This window comes from Phyllobates terribilis, unplaced genomic scaffold (genome assembly GCF_046119375.1).
Source record: "Phyllobates terribilis strain yellow unplaced genomic scaffold, ASM4611937v1 Scaffold_9__5_contigs__length_417890890, whole genome shotgun sequence".
In the NCBI taxonomy this organism is placed as follows: Eukaryota; Metazoa; Chordata; class Amphibia; order Anura; family Dendrobatidae; genus Phyllobates; species Phyllobates terribilis.
This window is the reverse complement of record NW_027362769.1, coordinates 286,922,986-286,950,687: the sequence shown is the minus strand read 5'-3', so window position 1 is coordinate 286,950,687 and position 27,702 is coordinate 286,922,986. Positions and strand designations below refer to the sequence as shown.

At 42.3% G+C, this 27,702-nt stretch overlaps 1 protein-coding gene across 1 annotated transcript in view; it reads right to left on the bottom strand.

The window, feature by feature from the left end:
• HECW2 (HECT, C2 and WW domain containing E3 ubiquitin protein ligase 2) overlaps window positions 1-27,702 on the bottom strand; it is a 324,205-nt gene that overhangs the window by 241,305 nt on the left and 55,198 nt on the right. Inside the window, exon 2 of the mRNA XM_073647864.1 lies at window positions 19,065-19,169. The gene's annotated coding sequence lies outside the window, so the exon portion shown is untranslated. The remainder of the gene's footprint in view (window positions 1-19,064; window positions 19,170-27,702) is intronic.

Sequence of the window (27,702 nt, the reverse complement as noted above, 5' to 3'; positions counted from 1 at the left end):
ACAGCTTGTGCTGTATATACAGCGAGCACATGACCGCCAGCACTTCATATTACTCCATACACACAGCTTGTGCTGTATATACAGCAATCACATGACCGCCAGCGCTTCATATTACTCCATACACACAGCTTGTGCTGTATATACAGCGATCACATGACCGCCAGCACTTCATATTACTCCATACACACAGCTTGTGCTGTATATACAGCGATCACATGACCGCCAGCGCTTCATATTACTCCATACACACAGCTTGTGTTGTATATACAGCGATCACATGACCCCCAGCACTTCATATTACTCCATACACACAGCTTGTGCAGTATATACAGCGATCACATGACCGCCAGCGCTTCATATTACTCCATACACACAGCTTGTGCTGCATATACAGCGATCACATGACCGCCAGCACTTCATATTACTCCATACACACAGCTTGTGCTGTATATACAGCGATCGAGTAGTACAGACAGTAATATACTGAATGCATCTTCTCTATGGGGACAGACAGCTGCCCCCCACTCCTGCAGCTACATGATCACGTTTCAGAACGTCTCTGCTGAGTAGGAGAGGTGTAAAATCTATGGGCGGTCTGGAAGCTGTTAATGCTTGTTTCACACTAGTCTGTCACTGTGAATTCACCTTTAGTCTAAGAGGTCTGTTCATAGTTTTACTTATTAATTTATTTTAATCACTTATATAGCGCCATTAATTCCACAGCGCTTTACAGACAATATTGGCACTGTCCCCATTGGGGCTCACAATCTAGATTCCCTATCAGAATGTCTCTGGAATGTGGGCGGAAACTAGAGAACCCAGAGGAAATCCTCGCTTGGTTTTGCAGTGTATTCATGTCTTTGTATGGGGCTTTCATTTGAGTTTGACAAATCCATTAAATTGAATAACGTAAATGTAAAAAGTGCCAAAAAAAAAAATCTTACCTAGAGGTTACCAAACCTTCGTGTAAACATACAAAACCTCTAAAGCTTAATAAAGGCAGGCCTGCCTTTATCCACCATGTATCTGCGCTGACATCTCTCTGGACTTTTTTATACCTGGCCTCCTGATGAAGCGACAGGACGGGGAAACGCGATGAGGCGGCTTCCAGAATACGAGATAAGTTATGTTATCAGGGTATGCATATTTATCTATACATACACTAGCACAGTGTTACAATGCATTAGAGGAGGTAGTCACTCGTTTCTCTCTATATAGCTCACTCTACAACACACGGAGAGTGAGGGACAGCCGCCGAGGAACGGGGGAACCAAATTCATTATATAGGGTGCCAACCCCCACGCTAGGCAGCATCAGTACAGGCTACAGATAGGGTAAGTTAAGGAGTCTATCCTATAATATGCTGGTACTCATGCCCTTATTATCCTTTGTTCTGATTATATGAAGTCCCATAGGGACACTGGTTTAAGAGAACGATCACCACTGAGCGACGTTATTTTTATTCTCTGAGCACATGGGTTTTGGAGTATTTTTAATAATATTTAAATAAAAATTATCATCAAGTTTTAGAGGTTTTGTAGGAGTCCAAAAATATGAATCTTTGTGGTGCAACTGTGCTCCTTGTTTTTATACCCATCTGAACAGATGGACGTCCCGTTTTTTGAGGCGTCAGATAGAAGACATGACCCAGGGTGAGCAGGCCCTGTTCTCGTCCGGCGGTTTTATATTCTGCTGTGGTACACTTGTAGAAGTGGTCCCGCTGCTTACCATGGAATATGAGTTTAAGTGGATGCTAAACCCAAAGTCCATCTAATCTAATTTTAGCAGAAAGCAGCCACTTAGGGATGGGCAGAGGCTGCACGTAGTCTTTTTTAATTCTGGCAGAAAGCCTGGAATAAATTCTGCCCCAGTGATCGCTATGTTATACAAATCTCTACACAAGTTAACATTGTAAATCAGGAGTCAGTTAAAAATAAACCCGGAGCCAGAGTGACATTATAGTGGTCCTGCAAGTAGCAGCACCAGTGAGTCACTTCTAGACAAGCTGGCTACCTGTCTCTGGGATTGGTCCCACCCAGAATTACAAAAGGTCATAGCTAAATGGAAATAAAATGTGTGTGACACTTCAGCATAGTAAATTAAGGGGGGTTTCTAGTTTTGGAAAACCCCTCTCCTCCGGCTGAAATTTGTTTTAAAGTATGCAGGACTGTCAACATGATGTCAGCGCTGCAGACAATGACCAGTAACAGACACTGGAAGTTGAAACAGCACCGAACCTGGAAAACCCCTTTAATTTACTTATTTATGTGTTTATATTATTTATTTTAACCCCTTTCCGACATGTGCCGTACTCTACGACACATTTGGTGCGGGCTCCGGCGCTGAGCCTGCATCTTTCCGGGGACATGACAGCTAATCGCGATCCACCCGCGGCTGTTATCTAGTTAACTGCCGCTATCTGTTATGATCTGCTACAAGCACTAAGGAAAGACAGGAAATCTGTCCCTACAATAGAACTAAGCTAGATCCCTACGATGTAACAGGGAACCTGATCCTGCGATCAGACCCGCTAAAGTCCTCAGCTAGTCTGAACGAAGACCTATAGATGTGAGGGAGGGATCCCTACAAGAACTAGGGACTGGGAGAAAGATGGACACCTCCTAGCAGAAATTGTAGCAGTAAAAAAACAAACAACATAGAGCATAGAGGTCAAAAGACCTAGCTAAACTGACTGAGAAAGGTAACAAAGCACCTGGCTAGCTTAAGAGTAGAATTTACAATGAAGTCCAGCATGGCCAGAAGGGCGGAGCAGGATTAAATAGGCAAAAACGGTCATGTGACCAGCATAATAGGTTTTTTCTAACAGGAGAGTTCTAACAGTACCCCCTCTTCTATGAGGATCCTCCGGATCCCCTAGGCCCAGGCTTATCAGGAAACCTCTTGTGAAACGCTCTGACAAGTCTGGAAGCAGAAACATGATCTGCCCTCACCCATGAGTTATCCTCGGGACCGAAACCCTTCCAAGTGACGAGATACTGCAAACTCCCTCTATACCGTCTAGAATTAAAGATGCGGGAAATTTCATATTCCCCGTCCTCCACCACCGGAGGAACAGTGGCAGTGGCGTCTCTATCTGATACATAAGCTTTTTTCAACAGAGAAACATGAAACACCAGATTAATCTTCCAGGAGGTAGGAACCTCCAACCTAACAACAGATTGGTTAACTACTTGAAGCACCTTAAAGGGCCCTACAAACTTGGGACCCAATTTTTTAGAAGGAATCCTCAACTGCAGATTCTTAGAGGACAACCAAACCATGTCACCAACCGTAAACAAAACCTCTTGACGTTTCCTGTCAAAGTACCTCTTAGATTTTTTGTTAGCCTCCTGAAGATTACCACGCACATCCGTCCAAACTCTTTCCAAATCACCGGAAAAACTCTCCTCCTCAGGCACAGCCAATACCAATTTGGAGAATGACCCAAAAGACGGATGTCTCACAGAACAACAAAAAAAAGGCGAACACCCAGCAGAAGAGGATGTATGGTTGTTAAGAGCAAATTCAGCAAGCGGCAGAAACTCAGACCACCCCTCTTGATTGTCTGCCACAAAACAACGCAAGAACTGCTCAACATCCTGGTTCTTCCTTTCTGTCTGGCCATTAGACTCCGGATGATATCCAGATGAAAATGACAAATGAACTCTCAACCTGTCACAAAAGGCATGCCAAAAACGAGCCACGAACTGAGGTCCCCTATCAGAAACAATGTCAGTAGGAACACCATGGAGTCTGACAATCTCCTTGATAAAGGCCTTAGCGAGTGTCTTAGCGCAGGGCAGTTTGATGAAGGGAACCAAGTGACACATCTTGCTAAAACGGTCCACGACCACCCAGATGACCGTGAAACCCTCAGAGGGGGGGGGAGGTCAGTAATAAAGTCCATAGCCAGATGTGTCCAAGGTGCACTAGGAACCTCCAGAGGGCAAAGCAACCCCGCAGCAGGAGTATGTGAAGACTTAGATCTAGCACACACAGTTCTTAATGAAATGGTCAGATTTGCCGCAATAAAAGCACAAACCTTCAGAAAACCTGCGGTCTTTTTCCTGAGAACGGGGTGACATCGCCCCAATCTCCATCGGCTCTCCAGTGTCAGTACAGACCCTCTCAAGACTCGGAGCTGACATGGCAGAGGATTTACTCTCATTAACCCTTGCACGCAGTCTCCTGTCCACCCGTATAGCTAACTGCATTGCCTCCTGCAAGTTTCCAGGTGTAGGATAAGCAATCAGCAGATCCTTAACCCTTTCAGCTAGCCCAGCAAGAAACAAACTTTTCAGAGCCGAATCGTTCCACCCCACCTGAGCAGACCACCGACGGAAGTGAGTACAATAATTTTCCACATTACCTGATCCCTGCCTCAAATGTCTCAATTCCGTCTCAGCTGATGAGACACGATCAGGATCATCATACAACAACCCCAAAGCAGAAAAAAAACTATCCACTCATCTAAAGCACGGATCACTAGGTTGGAGAGAAAAGACCCATCCCTGAGGTTCTTTGCGCAAAAGTGACATTATGAACCCTATGCGCTGTGATTCATCACCAGAGGATCTGGGTCTCAAACGAAAATACAATAAACAAGCATTTTTAAAGGAAAAAAAATCTTGTTGTTCACCAAAAAATAAATCAGGCAATTGTACCTTTGGCTCCACAAAATGCGCTCCAGAACAGCTACTCACGTGTTGTTGGAGCTCGGCCACCTCCAGAGAGAGTCCCTGCAGGCGTTGAGCCAAGTCCTGAACCGACACCATGATGGAAACTGGAGGTCTTTCCTTAGAGAAATTTTTTGGGCTGGACTTACTGTTATGATCTGCTACAAGCACTAAGGAAAGACAAGAGATCTGTCCCTACAATAGAACTAAGCTAGATCCCTACGATGTAACGGGGAACCTGATCCTGCGATCAGACCCGCTAAAGTCCTCAGCTAGTCTGAAAGAAGACCTATAGATGTGAGGGAGGGATCCCTACAAGAACTAGGGACTGGGAGAAAGATGGACACCTCCTAGCAGAAATTGTAGCAGTAAAAAGACAAACAAACAACATAGAGCATAGAGGTCAAAAGACCTAGCTAAACTGACTGAGAAAGGTAACAAAGCACCTGGCTAGCTTAAGAGTAGAATTTACAATGAAGTCCAGCAAAGCCAGAAGGGCGGAGCAGGATTAAATAGGCAAAAACGGTCATGTGACCAGCATAATAGAAAAAACCTAACAGGAGAGTTCTAACACTATCAATCTCTGACCACGGCATTTAACTTGCGCTTACAGGAAGCGCATCACTGGTCCCGCCCATCGGCGCCCGTGTCACATGACCGCAGGTCGCCATCACAACCTGGTTTCTGCAGGAGACCCCTGTGGTTGTCATTGCCAGATTGCTGAGCACTGCCCAGCGGTTGGTGCTCATAGAAAGTGAGCAGACAATTGCAGCTTCTATGGAGACTATTGAAGCATGCAAAAAGTAAAAAAAAATGTTTTAAAAAATATTTTTTAAAAAAGTTTAAACCCCTTTACCGCTAAGGCTGCCTGCCAACGTTGCGGATTACAAGCGTTTTTGATGCGGAATTTCCGCAGCGGAAACGCTTGTAAAACGCTTGGTAAGCCGCACCCCATGGTCCCCAATGAGAATCCGCAAGTTCTATGCCCATGCTGCGTATTTTTCCGCAGCGTTTATGCTGCGCTCAAAAATCCGCAGCATGTTCATTAATTTTGCGTTTCCGCATGCGGAATTGCCTTATCTAATGCATGAAAAAAAGCAAGGCATGTCGAAAACGCGTGAAAAAAGCGCGATAAACGCTTGCGGAATTCCGCATGCGTTTTTCCGGGAGAGGACATGCGGAAATGAAGCAGAAATTTTCTGCTTCATTTCCGCAACGTGGGCACATAGCCTGAGGGTGGTTTGCACATTAATGACCAGGCCAATTTTTACAATTCTGACCACTGTCACTTTATGAGGTAATTACTCTGGAACACTCCAAATGATCCCACTGATTCTGAGATTGTTTTTTCATGACATATTGCACTTCATGATAGTGGTAAAATTTCTTCGATATCACTTGCGTTTATTTGTGAAAAAAACTGAAATTTGGAGAAAATTTGGCAATTTTCTAAATTTGAATGTTCATGCTCTTAAATAGATATGTCACACAAAATAGTTAATAAATAACAACACTTCCCACATGTCTACTTTACTTCAGCACAATTTTGGAACAACATTTTTTTTTTTTTGTTAGGAAGCTATAAGGGTTAAAAATTGACCAGCGATTTCTCATTTTTCCAACAAAATTTACAAAACCATTTTTTTAGGGTCCACATCACATTTGAAGTCACTTTGAGGGGCTTTTATGACAGAAAATATCTAAAAGTGACACCATTCTAAAAACTGCACCCCTCAAGGTGCTCAAAACCACATTCAAGAAGTTTATTAACCCTTCAGTTGCTTCACAGCAATTAACTGAACGAGAAAGGAAAACATGAACATTTAACTTTATTTCACTAAAATTTTTCTTTAGACCCCAAGTTTTTCATTTTCACAACAGTACCTGGAGAAATTGGACCCCAAAAGTTGTTGTGTAATTTCACCTGAGTACGCTGATACCCCATATGTGGGGGAAAGTCATTGTTTGGGCGCGCGGCAGTGCTCGGAAGGGAAGGAGCACCCTTTTGACGTTTTCAGCACAAAACTCGTAGGAATTGACAGCAGATGCCAAGTCGCGTTTGGAGAGCCCCTGATGTTCCTAAATAGCAGAAACCCCCCAAAAGTGACCCCATTTTGGAAACTAGACCCCTTAAGGAACTTATTTAGATGTGTGGTGAGTAGTTTCAACCCCCAAGTGTTTCATAAAAATTTATAAAATTGAGCCGTGAAAAAAAAAACATCTTTTTTTTCAACAAAAATGATCTTTTAGCTGCAATTTTTTTTATTTTCACGCGGGTAACAGGAGAAATTGGAAGGCAAAAGTAGCTGCGCAATTTCTCCTGAGTACACTGATACCCCATATGTGGTGGAAAGCCATTGATTGGGCGCACAGCAGAGCTCAGAAGGGAAAGAGTGATGTAATGGTCTGTGGGCGTCATGTCACATTTTCAGAGCCCCTGATGTGCCTAAAGAGTGGAAATGCCCAACAAGTGCCCTCTTTTTGGAACTGATACCTGATTTGTGAATCTTATAATGTAGTGTCATACGCAGTTGTGTAGGGCAACCTGACGAACACTACTTCAGTTGTGTAGTGTTCGTCAAGTTGTCATACGTCAGAAATTTATTTAGTAGTCCATGGAAGTATGGCACCTTCTGAAGCAATCTTTCATGCCCAGGCCAGGTATCACATTGATAATTGGTGTTTTTGCATATTCCCCTTTTGGAACACACTCTTTTGTGACTTACCTTTTTTTCCTGTTTGAGAGACCTCCCTCGGGAAATGCTGGCCTGGTACAATTCGAGGTCCTTCAGTTCCGGAAGTACTGGGGCCCACTCCGTCACCACTGCCAAATATCAGGGCATTGATCACTACCTCCTGGAACTGAAGGTACGACGTATAAGCCTGACCTGCAAATCATGATAGAAGGAAAGCGTTGTGCATTGCCATCTGTATGATGTGCACGGCCAGCTTCTTGTACCACACCTTGGCCTTTCTCAAAGCACTGTACGGCTGGAGGACTTAATCAGAGAGATCAACTGTCCCCATGTACTTGTTGTACCCCACTACACAGTCTGGTCTGACGACCTGTGTAGAGGAACCTCGTACAGTGCTGAGGGTGCTGTCATCACCATGTATGGTGGTCAAGAAAAGGACATCCCTCTTGTCCTTGTACTTGACCCCCAGCAGGTGATCGCTACATTGGGCTCTGCTCTCACCCCTTCTGAGCATCTGCCCAATTAGCGTCTTCAGGAGGCCCTCTCGGATTTTTGCAGACAGTAAGGCAGGCTGCGGTACCTCGCGCAGAGAGGGACTTGAAGAGAGGGACACTGGTATAAAAGTTATCCACGTAGAGATGATAACCTTTATCCATCAGTGGGTGCACCAAATCTCACACAATTTTTCCACTCACTCCCAGAACAGGGGGGCATTTAGGGGGTTCAATCCAGGAGTCCTTCCCTTCGTAAACTCTAAACTTGTGAGTGTACCCTGAGGTACTCTGACAAAGTTTATACAGCTTGATCCCGTACCTGGTCCTGTTACTGGGCAGGTAATGCCTGAATCCAAGCCGCCCCTTAAAATGAACTAGGTACTCATCCACTCAGATGTCCCTTTGGGGCATGTACACTTCAGCAAACTTGTTGTTGAAGTGCTCGATGATCGGCAGAACTTTGAAAAGACTATCAAAGTTCGGGTCATCGCGTGCAGTACACCTTGTTGTAATGCAAGAACTTGTGGATGGCCTCAAAACGTGTCCGGGTCATGACCATTTGGAACATATTTGTGTTATACAAAACGTCAACAACCCAGCATTGCCGAATTTCTGGCTTCTTCAGGATCCCCATATGAAGGACCAGGCCCCCAAACTTCATTATTTCTACTGCATCTACAGGAGATCAGTTAAAAAATGATGAAGAGGGGTTTTGTTCCAAAAATTGATGAGCGTACAAATCAGTTTGGCCCACCATGAGGTTTACAAAATCCTCAGAGAAAAAGACTTTGAACAAGTCTAGTTCTGTGAGGCCGGTGGTGTCAAACTTGATTCCTGATTCCGCCACGAAATCAGGAATCAGTAGCTCATAATTTTTTTGGGGCGAGGTCCATACTGGGTCAGTAGTGGGGAGCGCTGGTTCATTTTCTCTCTTGGGACGATTGCGTGACGGTTCAGCAGCACCTGAGGAGGAAGACGACGACGAGTCAGAAAAATAAAGAAAGGAGGGATCCTCGCCCTCGCTGTCAGTGTTAGAGGCAAGGAAAACTTATGCCTCCTCCGCTGAATAGCGAGTTTGAGATGAGGGGGACATTTTTTTGTTATGTATATGGTAAGTGTGTGTCAGTACTTTATTTAGAGTGTGTGTGTGTGTTTCAGTGTGCTTGGTGTAAACTTTTTATTTTCAGGAAAAAAAAAGGAACAACCGTAGGTAGTGCAAACAGCGAGCACGAGTGCGGATCGGTGAACTACGTCACTAATCAATGCTTGGCAGCTAGTGGATGTGTGCACAAATGTGGTGCAAAGGAGGGGAGAAAGTGTAAAACAGCGAGCACTAGTGCGGATCAGTGATCTATGGTCACTGATCAGCGCTCGGCCGCTGCAGAAAGGAGCAGACCTCAGCAGGAGACCGAAGACCCGAGCAGACCGGAGCAGGAGACCCAGGAGACCGAAGAACGGAGCAGGTAGGAGAAAGGTCTTGTGGGTGGTGTCATATAGGCTTCTGTGGCACTAAAAGGCCCAGCACAGAGAGATCAGATGTATGACCACCCTGTAGAGATCCTCACCAACTGTGGGAAGCTGCAGGGTGGTCACAGGGGGGTGATAGGGCGGTGACAGCCAGGTCACAGGCCGGTCACCGCTCAGACAGGCACACTGATTGGTGCGATCGATGTCATCATCGATAGCTCCAATCAGTGCCTGCTGGGGCCTTGACTGACAGTGCAGGGGGTCACAAGGCGGTGACAGGCAGGTTACAGGCCTGTCGACGCCCCGTGACTGCCCGGTCATCTATGGTCAGGCACTCTGATTGGAGTGATCGATGTCATCATTTCCTAAAGCATCCTATACCCCCCAAAATAAATATAATCAGTTCAGAAGATCGTAACAGCTTAACCTCTTAAGCATGATATTGGCATTTAGGAGGTCTCCACAATCACAGGGAGCCGATAAGTTGCCTTCTGAAGGCTTCTGTTGTATGCCATGGTATTATTTCTTGGCTGAGCTTCATAGTCTGTGGCTGAGCTTCGTCTTCATAGGGAACCAGTAATTTTACAATAAAACCAATAAAGAATGTTAAAAAAAACATTTAAAAAATATATAAAAATAAAGTACAAAAAGTTTAAATCACCTCCCGTTTTGCAAATGTAAATAGCATGTAAAGAATATATATATATTTTTTTTACATATTTGACATTGCAGAGTGTGTAATTGCCCAGACTAATAAAATAAAAGTAATTATCACATACGATGAAACAAAAACAAATCTAAACATCAGAACTGACGTTTTTCACAAGCAGCATTTCCCCCAAAAATGCAGTAAAAAGGATCAAAATGTCATAAGTACTGTATAGATTTCATGCTCTTTGGCAGCAGTTAGTGTTCACACAAGCAATAAGGACAGGTCCAAACACGTGAAGTTTTATTGCTATTGAACCATGGGTTCAAAACAAAACAGCCTCTTCTGGGCATAAAGGTCTAACAGAAAATGAATAGTTCAGGTAGCAGGCACATATATGTCAGTGTGGGCTCATCCGATAAACAGCCAAAAGTCCAACTCTGAATCTCTGACAGAGATTAACCAACATTCACAGGTCTTTTTCGCTCCTCCCTCACACAGACCATCTCTGTGACAGCTCAGCTGCTTTCAATAGGACCTGCAAAGTCTGGACTGGAGCTATTGAAGCGACCATTCCCACCAAGCTCTTCTGGCCGCTCCTAAATCCCAAAATCTGGTCCCATTAAAAACTTCTCAGAAACCTATTATTGCTGAAACTTTTCATTTCAGGAATTTACATCACCCCGGCTAGCCACCTTGGTGACACATACCTCCTATCCAAGACTTTACCACCTGCTTTCCTACAGAACCCTAAAATGCTATCAGTAAAAATGTCAACTTTGTGCACAAAGAATAAGCCCTTGCACAGGTCAATCAACAGAAAACTTTGAAAGTTACAGATATTAGAAAATGGTAATAAACCACATTATATTTACAAATCTCTTAATTTTTTTAACCCCCTAAAATATATACGGTATATAAAAAAAAAAAGTGTATATGTTTAGAATTTCCATAATATTATTGATCTAGGGAATCTGCATCGCCAGGTCATTTTTACCACACAGTGAAAGCCGTAAAAATAAAACCCGAAAAACCAGGGCTGTGGAGTGGGTAAGCCAAACCTCCGACTCCAACTCCTCAATTTCCATGACACCGACTCCAACTCCCTCATTCATGGCTCATGTTTAAAGGATAAATTTACTGTAGCACAGATTCATCTCAGCTAAAAGTCTAGACCCTTAGATCAGGAATAGGACAGACATTTATAGGACATTTCATAACTTTCCCAAATTCTTATGAAAAATATTCCCCACAAACTGCTTTGAACTACTGTACCCAATTTATTATATATTTTTAGGAGTCAGAGTTGGTCCATTTTATACCAACTCCACCAAAATGGGCTTGGACTCCACAGCCCTGCGAAAAACAATGGTGTAATTGATTTTTTTTTCTACATTTCATCCCACTTACTACTTTTTTTTCCAGTGTCTCAGTACATTACATAGTAAAATTAATGTCGTTGCTTATAAAGACACCTTTTCTTGCAAATAATAATAAAAAAAAAACAGCAACAAGCCCTCATATGGTTATGTCAACAGAAGAAAAAAATTGAAAGAGCAAAAATGAAAAATATCCTGTTCCTTAAGGGGGTAAAGCTTTAGAGACCTTTTGTTAATTACTTTCTTCTACTTTTTTTGTACTATTTTGTACATTTTTAAGTTTCCTAACATGAACATAAGATCACTTCTGTACTGCAGTGTTACTTCTGAAGGTGAAGATGCCGGGACCACGTACCTTGTCTGAGCTCCTCAATCCGCCCCCCAGTCTGTTCCCTCCCCCCACCCAGGGAAGAGGGGATGCCGGGACCACGTACCTTGTCTGAGCTCCTCAATCCGCCCCCCAGTCTGTTCCCTCCCCCCACCCAGGGAAGAGGGGAGTAGTAGTGTATGGCAGTACACCAAACAGACTAACAAGGTAATACAAACAGGGTTAAAGGAGAATACCAATCATACAAACAACAGACGTTAACACCGAAGAGTGGAGGATGGGGAAAAACCAAAGTAGGAGAAGAAAAGGATTAACACACAATCAAAATCACGCAATAGTCGTCGCTAAATCCACCAAACGGCTTCTCAAACAACAAACCACAAAACTCCTAACCATGCAGCAATGAAGCTAGCTCTGGCAAAAACTGCTAATCCGAGCCCAGCATAATAGAAGAGGGGAGTGGCTAACAGTGAACAGCTGAGAGCATCACCCTGTGAAGCTTCCAAAAGCTCTCAGCAGCAGATTAACCCCTGCACTGCTAAAAGAAACCTGCACCATTTAATATGAAGGTGAAAGGCTTCTAATGAGTGCAGGAGTGGGAGGAATCAGACGTTGCAGTCTTCTGGCTCCTCTCTGTCGCCGTAAATCCGTGACAGCTTCGTAGGGGAGCAAGTATGCAAGTATGGTAGATTTGGCAGTATTATTTACGCCCCCAGAAGCCACGGCAACCCAACAAAACCCCATGATTGAGACAGGGCAGGAATAGGGTGACAATGGATGAATCGGCTATATGTCATAGACACACGTATATGGACAGAATGGGATGGATTACGGAATAAAACAGCTGAAATGTCTAGCAAGGGGTGATAGGCGATATAATAAAGGGACCATTATTTTACTAAAGATAAATTTGAAATCAACTTAAGTTATAAAAGAAAAATGTCACATAGTCCAAATAAAAAAAAAAAAAAAGAAACTTGCCCAACCGTGTTAAAATCCTAATACATATCCAGAACTTCTTTTAAATAGTTTCTTTTTTCTTTCTAATATGTGACAGGACATAAAATGCCCTGCAGAGAAGTGTGGGTCCAGATCCTGAGACCCCAACCTATCACTTAAATCCCTTGTGACATGTATGCAGCTTGGGAATCAGGAGCGCTCTGCTCATAGACTTTCTATGAGCCCGTACACTGCTCTGCTCATGCTGGGGTCTGTTTGAGTCTTAGGACCAGAAAACCCACCTATCTGCAGGGGCTACACGTATCTGCAGCAAAAAATTAGTTACGTACCCTTTAAATTTAGAATTCTGTGGAACTAAACAGGGCGCACCAAACTCTAGTATTCTTTACACTGAAAACTACGCCAACAATGTGATATATTTGTAGTCTTAAATTTCAAAATTCAACATAAAAATTGCCAGTCTTGCTTACACTCTGAATGCTGACTGCTAAAGTCTTTGTTAATAATTGATCAAAAAAGACAAAACCTGTATAAGATTTCTTTGTCATCTCACCATAGTTCTTTCATGTCATCATACCACTTGTTTCCTATATTTTCACTCAATTCCATTACTTTGTTTTCCTTTATCATCAGATATGCATATTATGTCATCAAAATATCAATGATTATTTCTCTACTATTCCTAAATCCTAGATTCTCTCATCTGTTCAGCATGCATGTGGAATAAAATAGAAAGGCAGCAAGCAATCTTGTCTATCTCCTTTCTAAACAAGCATTAATCTCAGGCTGACTTTTATTCTATATTATTTCCAGTCCTTTTGTGCTGTAAAATTGCATTGTATCCACATTTTTTTCTTTTGCAATGAAAAAAAGGTACCTCGATGGGTACCTGATGCACCCAATATATATCAATGCCAGGGCTGTGGAGTCGGTAAGCCAAACCTGCGACTCCGACTCCTCAATTTCCCTTACACCAACTCCGACATATATTGCTTATATTTAAATAGATAGATAAAGTCATAGAGGGATAGATAGATAGATGGAGGGATGGATAGATAGATGGAGGGATGGATAGATAGATAGATGGAGGGATGGATAGATAGATAGATGGAGGGATGGATAGATAGATAGATAGATGGAGGGATGGATAGATAGATAGATAGATGGAGGGATGGATAGATAGATAGTGGGATAGATGGAGGAATAGATAGATTAATAGAGGGATAGATAGATAGATAGATAGATAGAGGGATGGATGGATGGATAAATATATGGATAGATAGATGATAGATAGCCATATGGATGGATAGCTGGAGGGATAGATGAAAGGATGGATAGATATAAAGCTAGATAGATAGAGGGATAAATGAAAGGATAGATGAACGGATAGATGGAGGGATAGACAGATGGATGGATAAGAGGGATGGATAGATAGATGAATACATGGAGGGATAGATAGAGTGTGGTAGACAGATGACAGCTACAGACAGCAAATACTACATTGCACATATCGCACATATTTGTTCACACATTGTACAGAGAGCACATAATAATCACCTACAATATTAGCATTAGTTACCTTCCTGTGACAGAGATGAGCAGTAGTACTTTCACTTTCTCACTTTCTCCAGCTCGGGGCCCAGGAATCGGATCCTGTGCAGGGCAGGCACCCCTCCCCCTCCTCTCTCTGGTGAAGACAGCAGAAGACAGGACAGAGGAGGGGAGATTGCCCCCGGCAGTCTGGAGCCAGTGCAGGACGGGAGCACTGCAGCATACAGGTGAGTTTTGATAGGTGCGTGCCCCAGCTTCTAGGGGGGGGGGGGGCAGCTGCCCCAACTGCCCCTAGTTGGCTACGGCCATAATTCACACACAGCGTTTTTGCGGATCCATTTTTTGCAGTAAAATGCAGTGACTCTGGACATCCCAGCAAAGTCAATGGGTTTCAAGATATGACATTCAGACACATCGTTTTGTGAGGATCCGTTTTTGGGCTCAAATACGGATCCTCACAAAGAATGAGCATGTCAGTTTGTGCGGCGTTTTTCTAATCTGCTTTTGCTATTGAAAACATTATCTATGAGCTCAAAAACCTTTCAGGTGATGCGGTTTTTTGAAAAGCTGATCTGCTTTTGCAGCTGAAAAACGTATCCTCAAAAAACGCAGCAAAAACGCTGTGTGTGCATGTAGCCTTAGATCAGGAATAGAACAGCCATTTATAGGACATTTCATAACTTTCACAAATTCCAATGAAAAAATATTCAGCACATTCTGCATTGAACTACTGTACCCAATTTATTATATATTTTAGGAGTAGGAGTCGGTCCATTTTATACTGACTCCGACTCCACCAAAATGAGCATAGACTCAGACTCCACAGCCCTGAGGAGACCATATAAAAATTTGATGTCATCTACTTGAAAAAAATTAGATCAAACCTTCATTGGTAACAGAAGCCATGACGGTAATCTAACTAGATCTTTATACAATTTTGAAGTGACTGTGCCACACTCAGGGCGGTGGAGTCGGAGCCCATTTTGGTGGAATCAGTATAAAATGGACCAACTCAGACTCCTAAAATATATAATAAATAGGGTACAGTAGTTCAAAGCAGTTTGTGGGGAATATGTTTTCATAAGAATTTGGGAAAGTTCTGAAATGTCCTATAAATGTCTGTCCTATTCCTGATCTAAGGGTCTAGACTTTTAGCTGAGATGAATCTGCTCTACAGTAAATTTATCACTTAAACATGAGCCATGTATGAGGGAGTCGGAGTCATGGAAATTGAGGAGTCGGAGGTTTGGCTTACTGACTCCACAGCCCTGGCCACACTCACTAGTGATTTCTGAGAAGCTGACACAAAAATCTGCTGATCTGGATTTTTTACTCCCTCATTCCGTAGCAACCGTACATGTGATATCCTGACGGTCATAAGTGAGATATCCTGACCATCATAGCAGAGATGGCTCTTTTTGTCTTCCGGGGGAATTTCAACATTTTACGTCTCTGATAGCCAGGACAGTTTTTGACTGGTACAAATAAAATCTAATCTAAATTGCAAAAATAAAAAAACTAATACCTCATCACTGACCTCTCCAGCTCACTGCCCAGTCCTCTACTCTCCTCCACCATAGTTCTGACCTACAGTGAAGGAGATGCGACTGGACATCTTGGCCTATAGTAAAGAGGCCGGAGATGCGGCACTCGACGGCAGTGGACAGAAGAACAGACTGTGGTCGGCGAGAAGCTGGGCAGCCAGAGATGTGAGCAGTGAGGTATTATTTTATTTTTGAACATCAGACATTCGTAACTAGGGGTTGTACATGAATCACATGATCGTAAGTATGGGACTGCCTGTATTTTCTGAAAATGCCACTCAGCACTTTATACATTCAAGCAATTTTGTGTCAAAGTGAATTTTTTTGTAAGTAAAAAGCCTAAAAATTAATAGTAGTGGCTAATAGTGTGACCCAAATAGGAAATTAAATACACCACACCTGATTAACATAAAACATTTACAAATGCAGAGTCCATGATTACCACTAAGCCCATGTCCACATTTTATACAGTACGGGGAGAATTTTGTCCCAGCAGTGCTCGTCTTTTTAAGGGTGTACAAAAGTGTTGTCCATTGTGCTTCTGTGCATGCCTAAAAAGACAGACACTAACATGTCCATCCATTTGCAGTTACACCCTTCCAAATTGGACATACTGGTTTGTCCTATGTCAGGAAGGGGTTAAACTTCATCATAAAAAAAACAAAGGGATTTTAAGGTATAACCATTTTCTGGAGGACATTTCATAATGTTATATGATCAACACCTTGCCAGATTTTCAAACGTTAAAGCTTTTCACACAAACGCTAAAAACTTCCCTTCACTTGCTTTATTCAGGCATTCCAAGGTTTACATGGCTCCAATATTAGGGTGTAATATGGCTGCATGCTGCCACTGACTCGGAGCCACTGCCTCGCTCCAGATGGGGCAAGCACATCTGAGGGACCTGGTTGATCAAAGTAACCAGCAACAATAAGGTCATCAGCTTAACATTGAAGATTTTTCTTTTAATTCCTCCTGGGATCATGATATTTAAGGGTTTGTACCAAGATTTGAAGTTCTCACATTCATAGAATAGGGGATAAGTTACTGACTGGCGATTTGACCTCTGGGACCCCTACCGATCCCGCAAATGGGGTCAGTCATCTAGTTGTAGGAGCAGCTGGCTGAAATGATGACTAATTTAGACATTCCTGCAATACCCAGTAGACTGTTTAGTGTTGATTCACATCCTGTTACAGCCACATCTGCGCCCTGTATTACAACCTCTGCCTCCAGGAGGTGTTGCGCTTGCACTGTCAAAGTTGGGGAATGGGCGCAGTTCTTTTTGAAATTGCTCTGGCTAGGACCTGTGGTGTTGCCCAGACAAGGAGTCTATATCATGCTGCAGTATGCCTGATCATCTGTTGTAATCAGCTCTCTGCTGTGAGATTTAGGTGGGGCGACTCCGTATTTAAACCCCCAACAGCCACTGTTAGCTGCCAGTTGTAGTTTGTAACTATCCTAGTCTGATGCTTTCAGTCCTGCTATCCTGTATTTTATAGGATTTACTTCTTGACCTCGGCTTGTATTTTGACCACCTGTCTGTTTCTCGATTTTGTCTGTGACTTTGATCTCCTGGTAACAATCCAACTTTACAACCCTTTTGTCTGCCAGCTCGTTCTACAGCCAGCAGCCACTCCATGGACACAAGCCAGGGAGCCCTGCACAAGTCTACAGGGGCTAAAGCAGGGGTCTCAAACACGCGGCCCACGGGCCGCATGCGGCCCCTGAGGCTGCTTTATGCGGCCCGCAGGCACAGACCCCTTGATGATCCCGACCAGGTCCAGGAGGAGCCGCCGACAGCAGCGCTGCATTGCCACACAGAGACTGTCTCCCAGCACTGCATTTCCAATGCCAGCCGCCGGCCAATCAGAGGCCAGCAGCTGATATCTGCGTATCGGCGCAGCGAGTATGACGTCATTGCCATATGCAGATGTCAGCTGCTGGCCTCTGATTGGCCGACGGCTGACATTGAAACTGCTGTGCTGGGAGACAGTCTCTGTGCGGCAATGCAGCGCTGCTGTCAGCGGCTCCTCCTGGACCAGGTCGGGATCGTCAAGGGGTCGGACTCTGTGGTGCCTGCGGGCCACATCTGCAGGAAGGACGCCGAGGGAACGGAGGACAGGTGAGAATCATCTTTTTTTTTTTTTTTATGTGTGTGAAGAACAGCACAGGGGGCACATAGCCACAAGAGGGGACCTGGATGGGGCACATAGCCACAGGATGGGGACCTGGATGGGGCACATAGCCACAAGAGGGGACCTGGATGGGGCACATAGCCACAAGAGGGGACCTGGATGGGGCACATAGCCACAGGATGGGGACCTGGATGGGGCACATAGCCACAAGATGGGGACCTGGATGGGGCACATAGCCACAAGATGGGGACCTGGATGGGGCACATAGCCACAGGATGGGGACCTGGATGGGGAACATTACTACAAGATGTTTGCCATTATTACTATATGATGCTAATTGTAAGACAATATTACTGAATGTGGCCAATTGGGGGAAACAAAATTGTAAAAATCAAAAAAATAAAAATAAAGCATGAAAAAATATTGTGCACTAAAAATGCTGTTTTATATGTAAACTAAAGTAAACACAAAAAAGTGCACGTTTATTATCGCCACATCCATAACGACCCAAGCCATAAAAAAATAAACACGGAAAAAATGTTCAAAAGGTGTATACAAAAAAAAATGGTATCACTAAAAATGTCACATTGAACAAAGAATGCGGCCCCCCAAATTCAAATTTTTTCCATGTGCGGCCCATATACCCAGCCGAGTTTGAGACCCCTGGGCTAAAGGGTGAAGGTTTCCCTGGGGCCTGCTAAATGGAGTGGCCTGTGCCAAGCCTGACAGTGGAAGCCTTATTAAGAGCTGCTAGGCTACTTTGAGCTTCATTATACATACAATGCAGCAAAAGTTTAAAAATGATTATTTAAGATATTGAGCCTGCTTAAACAGTAGGATTTAAGGGAAAGTACTATGTTTTATTTACTTTAGATGACCAATGGTGCTAAAAAAGATGTGACAAGTAAAATTCTGCTTACTGTCAACTGTCACTAGAGGGAGCTTAGTTAGTTAAATGTCTAAACAGTATGAAGTAAGCTCCCTCTAGTGGTGACTGCAAACAGACAGAATTTTATCAATAAACTAAATGTCTATGTGGAGCTTTGCAGAACACTGTCTGCTATACATTTAGACATAAAAATAGATCATAAAATAAATCAACAAATAATTTGTTACCCATTTGAAAAAAAAATGTTTTTCAAAAGTGGACATTCACTTTAATGTTATAATACTTTCCAGTACCTTCCAAAGACATGGGGGTGCCTTTTCTCTTTCTCCTTGCTGTATTATTGACTGAAGAACAGATGTTTATACTGGCCCAATAGTCTTCTAGTCTTCAGATGAACGCTAAAAATACATAGAAAAGTATTATATTAGCCATGTTGTTTTAGAAAGTCATTGGAAAATGTGAATGAATAAAGCAAATATTAATACAATTCTACGATAATTTACAAATGGAGAGCTACAGGGAATGTTTTTGTAAAAAACACTTTTTAATTCTAAAGCCCAGTGTATGCAGAGACACAGAGAACCTCACAGGGTGCACAGGTACCATTATTAGGGGAATCAACCATCATGTACTTGGGGGTCATGGTCTCCAGATCTGTGACCGAATACACGCAGCTAAATGTAACGCCGCTTTTGTCCCACCTACAGTCTAAAATGAAAGGTTGAAGTAAAGTCCGATTATCAACAGCAGCAATATTGTATTATTGGGCGAGTCAATTAGCACATCTCACTAAGTGACAGACATCAGAAGCGTTAAGGGTACAAACACTTCTCATACATCCCTTGATCCAGGTATATTCGCATCCATTCCATCTTTTGTTTTATAGTTTAGTAGGCAGAGGGCCATCTTTGGAAGCCCACCCAGTCCTTAGTCAGGCATTCTGGTATGGTCGGCTTATAGAGGGTGATAGAAGGACCTTTCAAGATAGTTGGGATTCATGTACATACTCCGCTCTGGCACAATGAGAGTCCCACAACTGCTTTCCCGCTCTGGGAACTGGGATTGGAGAAATGAGGGGTGTAGCTTATATCCCAGGTATGTGTAGAATCATGGATGATGGAGTTTCCCGTTTTGTAGACCAGCTATGATCTGTCACATGCCCCGATTTTTAATTACCTATATTTCAAACCCGGATCTGCCCAGTGGATACAAGGGGAGTCAACCAGTGGCAGGGTTATATGGAAGAGAAAAATATCGATGCTCAGCAAAGCGCTTGGGGAAAAGCACTACCGTGCTATATGTGATGCGCATCACATACAGCACGGTAGTGCTTTTCCCCAAGCGCTTTGCTGAGCATCGATATTTTTCTCTTCCATATAACCCTGCCACTGGTTGACTCCCCTTGTATCCACTGGGCAGATCCTGGTTCTGATGAAGGTACAATGAGGCCGAAACGTTAACTCTAATGAATCATGATAATAAAAAATTGTTTTTTAAATCGTTTCACTGAAATTGGGAGTGCCAGATTCTTACTTTTCATAAATTGGAGTGGAATCATATCTGAGCACCCATAAGTTTAAGGAGTACCACGTATCCCCCCTTTTTGCCTATATTTCAAACCCGTAATGAGTGCACGGATGGGCGCAAGACCACGCAACTTGCCCACCTTTCCCGTGTTGGAGCTGGAGTTTTACCCTCACATCTCCCAGTAGACATTCACCTTTTATTCAATGCTTCTTAATAAGTCTACAGAATTTTTCCTTGTTCCTTTAAGGATGAAGTAGGAGGCAGATGTGGGACAATTAACAGAAGAGGGGGCAATAACCACACCCAAATTACTCTCTTGGAAGCACAAAGTTAGTCTCATACAATTAAACATCCTACATAGGGCGTATTACACTATTTCACGACTAGCTAGGTTTAGACTTGATTACCTAAATCAATGTCCCAAATATTAGAGCTCCAAGTACTTTCTTCCACCTCATTTGGAGCTATTCATGGATACTGGGTTTTTGGGAGGTGATTTGATTCTTAAATGACATAATGGGATCCCCAGTCCCTCTATGACCAAAAAAATGTTTACTATATACAGTTAGGTCCATATATATTTGGACAGAGACAACATTTTTCTAATTTTGGTTCTAGACATTACCACAATGAATTTTAAACAAAACAATTCAGATGCAGTTGAAGTTCAGACTTTCAACTTTCATTCGAGGGTATCCACATTAAAATTGGAAGAAGGATTTAGGAGTTTCAGCTCCTTAACATGTGCCACCCTGTTTTTAAAGGGACCAAAAGTAATTGGACAGATTAAATAATTGTAAATAAAATGTTCATTTCTAGTACTTGGTTAAAAACCCTTTGTTGGCAATGACTGCCTGAAGTCTTGAACTCATGGACATCACCAGACGCTGTGTTTCCTCCTTTTTGATGCTCTGCCAGGCCTTCACTGCGGTGGTTTTCAGTTGCTGTTTGCTTGTGGGCCTTTCTGTCTGAAGTTTAGTCTTTAACAAGTGAAATGCATGCTCAATTGGGTTGAGATCAGGTGACTGACTTGGCCATTCAAGAATATCCCACTTCTTTCCTTTAATAAACTCCTGGGTAGCTTTGGCTTTATGTTTTGGGTCATTGTCCATCTGTAGTATGAAACGACGACCAAATCAGTTTGGCTGCATTTGGCTGGATCTGAGCACACAGTATGGCTATGAATACATCAGAATTCATTCGGCTGCTTCTGTCCTGTGTCACATCATCAATAAACACTAGTGACCAGTGCCACTGGCAGCCATGCATGCCCAAGTCATCACTCTGCCTCTGCCATGTTTTACAGATGATGTGGTATGCTTTGGATCATGAGCTGTACCACGCCTTCGCCATACTTTTCTCGTTCCATCATTCTGGTAGAGGTTGATCTTGGTTTCATCTGTCCAAAGTATGTTCTTCCAGAACTGTGCTGGCTTTTTTAGATGTTTTTTAGCAAAGTCCATTCTAGCCTTTTTATTCTTGATGCTTATGAGTGGCTTGCACCGTGCAGTGAACCCTCTGTATTCACTTTCATGCAGTCTTCTCTTTATGGTAGATTTGGATATTGATACACCTACCTCCTGGAGAGTGTTGTTCACTTGGTTGGCTGTTGTGAAGGGGTTTCTCTGAACCATGGAGATTATTCTGCCATCATCCACCACTGTTGTCTTCCGTGGGCGCCCAGGTCTTTTTGCATTGATGAGTTCACCAGCGCTTTCTTTCTTTCTCAGGATGTAGCAAACTGTAGATTTTGCCACTCCTAATATTGTAGCAATTTCTCGGATGGGTTTTTTCTGTTTTTGCAGCTTAAGGATGGCTTGTTTCACCTGCATGGAGAGCTCCTTTGACCGCATGTTTACTTCACAGCAAAACCTTCCAAATGCAAGCACCACACCTCAAATCAACTCCAGGCCTTTTATCTGCTTAATTGAGAATGACATAACGAAGGGATTGCCCACACCTGTCCATGAAATAGCCTTGGAGTCAATTGTCCGATTACTTCTGGTCCCTTTAAAAACAGGGTGGCACATGTTAAGGAGCTGAAACTCCCAATGTCTAGAACCAAAATTAGAAAAATGCTGTCTCTATCCAAATATATATGGACCTAACTGTATTGATTTGGAAGCATGTGAGCCAAGATACCTTTCTAACACAATCTCTATACTATGCAAGACGGTAGTGGTGATGAGGAAATGGCCAGCGGCTCAATCCCCAAGCATAACTGAATGGATTTTGCTCATTAATGCTATGTTACCCCATAAAAATGGTTGTACCATCACCCTGGAAAATTCCACATAATTTGGGTAAAATGGTTGCAGGCCCCCCATTCTGCCATAGCGTCCAATTTATCATATTGATTTCTGATTCCCACGGACAGGTAACTATTGTTCTCGGGGACCTTTACTGTAAAGTATGTTCTATGAGGATGAATACATTTTGTACATTTCAGAGGACCTTGTAAATAGGCGACAAATACATTGATCTTGGCCTTTGCGTCTGCTATGTCAACCTCATTTCTGTACATGGAGTTTTCTATTACTGGAACCTCCTTATATCTAGCAATAGCAGATCTAGACTTTATTCTTATTATTGTATATTGATTGTTATTCTTCCTCTGTATCATCTCAGCCAGGTATTTTTGACACTGAAACACTACAGCGTTTCAAAGACAACACATATTTTAAAGCCTAAATGGACAGGTGGGTCTCCAGTGGCTTCTGAGCCAAATTTTTTTTTCTTTAAATCATAATTTAACGATACCATCAATGTAGTGATCTTCAACAACTAAAAATACCAGGGAGAAGGTGTGAGAAAAAATGGAGGCGCTCTATTATTTCAGAGTTTTAATGGTCACAATAATGTGTGCCAACTTTAATGTCAGAAAAAGGCCCAAAATTAATTAGCTAGTATTTAATATAGACTTAAAAACTACTAAGTATACAACAACACAGGAGAAGCAGTTCTATATAGCTCATTAGGCTATGTTCACACATCATGGTTTTTTCAACATTCATTTTCTGCAGCAAAACCTGATCTCTTGCCAGGAGGTTGTTCAGGATTTTTGTTGCTGTTTACTTGTTTTGCTTTTTTTTTGTGCGTTTTTTTCACTGTCCTTTTGTCTCTGTTATGCATGTACATAAAGTTCAGTGGAAAAAAAAATCTCATTCTGGTTTAGGCACAAAAAAACAGGGCTGTGGAGTCAGAGTCGGTGTCCATTTTGGTTGAGTCGGAATCAGAGTCGGTATAAAATGGACCGACTCCAACTCCTAAAATATATAATAAATTGGGTACAGTAGTTCAATGCAGTTTGTGGGGAATATTTTTTCATAAGGGAAAGTTATGAAATGTCCTATAAATGTCTGTGCTATTCCTGATCTAAGGGTCTAGACTTTTAGCTGAGATGAATCTGTGCTGCAGTAAATTCATCACTTAAACATGAGCCATGTATGAGGGAGTCGTGGAGTCGGAGGTTTGGCTTACAGACTCCACAGCCCTGTAAAAAAAGCTGAAAAATGCTGAGAACTTGACACCTGCCTTTTTGGTGCGTTTTTTCAGCGTTTTTTTCACCACTCATTACTTCCAATGGGTGAAAAAATGCTGAAAGACGTGACATGCTCTATTTTGCAAAAAAAAACATGCAAAGCACAAAATCCTGAACCAAAAAAAAACATGATGTGTGCATGAGATTTCTGGAATCTCATAGACTTTGCTGGTACTGCAAAACGCAGCTGAAATTTTTCATAAAAAAAACGCATCAAAAGAACATTGAAAAAAAACATGATGTGTGAACATAGCTTCCACGCCATTTTAAGAAAATGAAGTTTTAGCCCCAAATTTGTAATTTTCACAATGGATAATAGGAGAAAACAGACCTTATAAATTTGTTATGCAATTTCTCCTGAACACGATGATGCCCCATATGTGATCCAAAACTTCTGTTTGGGCACATGGCAGAGCTAGAAAAGGAAAGAGCGCTATTTGTCTGGAATAGATTGTGAATGCCATGTCACATTTGGAGAGCCCCTGACATGCAAAAACAGTAGAAACCCCCCATAAGTGACCCCATTTTGGAAACTAGTCCCCTCAAGGAATTAATCTACAGCGGTACTGAGCATTTTTAACCTACAGGTGACTCACAAAACTTCATAACGTCTAGATGTGAAAACAAAAAAAAATGTTTTTTCCACTAAAACGACCAAATTTATCATTTACACGAGGGATAATAGGAGAAAATGGACTCCATAATTTGTTATGCAATTTTTACTGAACACAGTGATACCCCATATGTGGTTGTACACTACTGTTTGAGCATACAGCAGTGGTCAGATGGGAAGGAGCACTACTTGGCTTTTACAACATAGATTTAGTTTGAATAGATTGTGGGATCCATTAGCCGAGCCCCTGAGGTGCCAGAACAGAAGAAATTCCCCCCTGGTGACCCCATATTGGAAACCTCACTGCCTAAGGAATTCATCTAGGGGTGTAGTGAGCATTTTGAACCCATAGGTGCCTCACAGAATTTTACAACATTGAGACGTGGAAATATGATATTTTTGTGGTAAAAATAACATTTTTGTATTTTTTTTTTTTAAATCTAATGTTTTTTATTAATTTTTATAAAGATTTTCACAAAAGTAAAAAAAAAAACAACCAGACAAACATTGGAGAAAAACAGAATTCTCCACCCCCCAACCTTAAAAAGCATTAAACATAAGTTATTTAGTAGATCTGCCCAGTGATTTTCCTCTATGGGTCCCATTACACTCTCCCATTTCTCTTTTGATTGCATCTGCTGGTTTGTCAATATAATGTCTCAGAGAATGTTATAAAGTAATGCGATCAGTCCACGAGAACTGTGTAGATTAGCTATTCTCTGTATTATTGAGTTTTGGGGTACCCCGCTTTCCACAACAATGCCTTCCGCCCGATATGCGTGCCTAAATTGTAAATATCTATAGAATTCAGAGTGAGGTAACCGATATTCATTTTGCAGCTGTGAGAATTCCTTAATCACATCACCTATCAGCACTTGATTAAGTCTGTTTACACCCTTTGGCGCTCCAGGAGCCAAATCCCACCAGTTGATATAGATTTGGAAGCCATGGAGTGTTCCATAATGAAGTAAATTGCGAAACACCTTCTAGTCCTTGTAATTTTTTCACTGTCCCCCAAAGTTTGTGACATAACAGCATAGCCGGTATTTTTCCTCCAAGTGTCCCAAACTTATGCGTCTCCAATACCTCATAGAGTTTATATCCGATTGGAAATAATGCAGCAGCAACATACGCTGAGCTCCCTCTCCCCCAGGATCGTTCCATCCCCGAATATGTTGAAGCTGAGATGCCACATAATATACCCATGGGTTAGGAACCGCAAGCCCCCCCTTCTTTTATTTCTTTGCAATGTTTCCAGTTTGCCCCATATTCATTTTCTAAACTCCTGACTGACTTTAAAGAAAAACCTCCGATTTATCCATACTGGGCAGTTGTGTAGAACATACAGCAATTGTGGCATCCAGATCATTTTGACAAGGTTAGCACGGCCTACCACTCACAACGGTAACTTAGACCAGGTGTCTAGTTTACCTCTCAATTTAATTAAGACTGTATATCAAGATTCAACTTCTCATAATCATTTATTTTTGAAGATATATTGATGCCTAAATATTTAAACTCCGATACCACTTGTAAATCCGAATTAATGTAGTGGGAAGCATTCTCATATGTATTATCCAATGGAAGTTTAACTGATTTGCTCCAATTTATCTTCAGACCAGAGTATTTCCCAAATGTTTCTATCGTTTCCATTGCTATAGGAAGGGACTCAGAAGTTTTAGCCAAAAATAATAAAGTGTCATCAGCGTATAACGCGACCTTCTCTTCACTATTCCCTCTACGAAACCCAACTATTCCTGGATGCTCCCTGATCACTGATGCCAGGGGCTCAATGGCCAGTGCAAAGAGCAGGGGGGGGGGGATACCGAGCACTCCCGCCTCGTACCTCTACTCAGTCCAAAAGCCAGGGAGAAGTGTCCATTTACCCGTATTCTAGCCATCGGCCTACCATACAGCAATTAAACCCATGAAATAAAACTAGTCCCTATACCAAACATTTCCAACACCGCCCATAAATATTCCCACTCAACAGAATCGAATGAGCGGGGTCCATAGAACATACAGCTCTATCCCCAACACCATCCACCGGTAATTGAAGATTAAGAAACAATCTCCGAATATTGACAGCTGTGGATCTAGCAGGCATGAAGCCTGACTGATCAGTAAGGATAACTGTAGAAATTACTGTATTCAATCTCGACGCCAGAACCTTTGCAATGATTTTAACATCAATTGACAGTATAAAGATGGGTTTGTATGAATCAGGGATTAAAGGGTCTTTACCTGGCTTAGGTATGACTACTATCACCGCCTCTTGCATTGAATGGGATTGGGTTCCCCACCTCACCGCTTCCTACAAAGTAGCCAGTAAGTGGGGAAGTAGAATATTTCCAAATTTCCTGTATATTTCTGTGGGAAGCCCGTCTACTACCACTCCTTCCCTGTCCTTCAAAGCACCAATAAAAGAACTCCCCATCTGGGCTCTTGCTATCATGGCCAGTAAGTGTCCCGCCTTCTCCCCCTCCTCGAAGAAGTGTGTTTGGGCAAACATGAGTTTGTTTTTAGCTTTTCCCTTGAAATGTGTGGTGTACGCTTCTTGGGCCTCTCCCCACTCCATCAGGTCCTCTTGTACACCGGTTAGTACAAATTTCTCTTCTGTAGATCTAACTTTATCCTGTAAAAACTCCCTGAACTGTTTTGTGTTTTGGATCTGTTAATGGCCTGTATTAAGACTCCTCGTAAGCAAGCTTTCATGGCATCCCACAATGTGTTTTGCGACACTCGTTTGTCATTTTCCTTAAAATAATGTTCTAAGGTAGATGTGATCAGTGTAATATCTATAATTTGAAGCCAGAAGGGATTCATGGCCCACATAGAGAATCTAGCAGCCTGGGTAAAAAATAAAGAGTAGTCAGCATGGGTGAATGATCTGATAGCAATCTAGGCAAATATTTGACTGTTCTTATCAAGGGGGAAATTTGTTGTGTGCCCAATACATTACCAAAACACGATAATGTTTTAGGTCTTCTTAAAATAACAAGAAAATTGTCTAGTATTAGGCTATTTGAGATGCCATATGTCCACTAATGATAGTATTTCTCCAAACTTTGAACTCCCGGTATCTTATTCATTAGTGAATAAATATTTTTCAAAGCAATGCTGTTATATGGAGGAGGAACCTAGACTGCCACAAGTCGAATTTCTTTTGTGAATATTTTACAGTGGATGCCTACAAATCTGCCTTCTCCATCTATCTTGGAACATTTTTGTATTTGCTGCAAACTTGTCA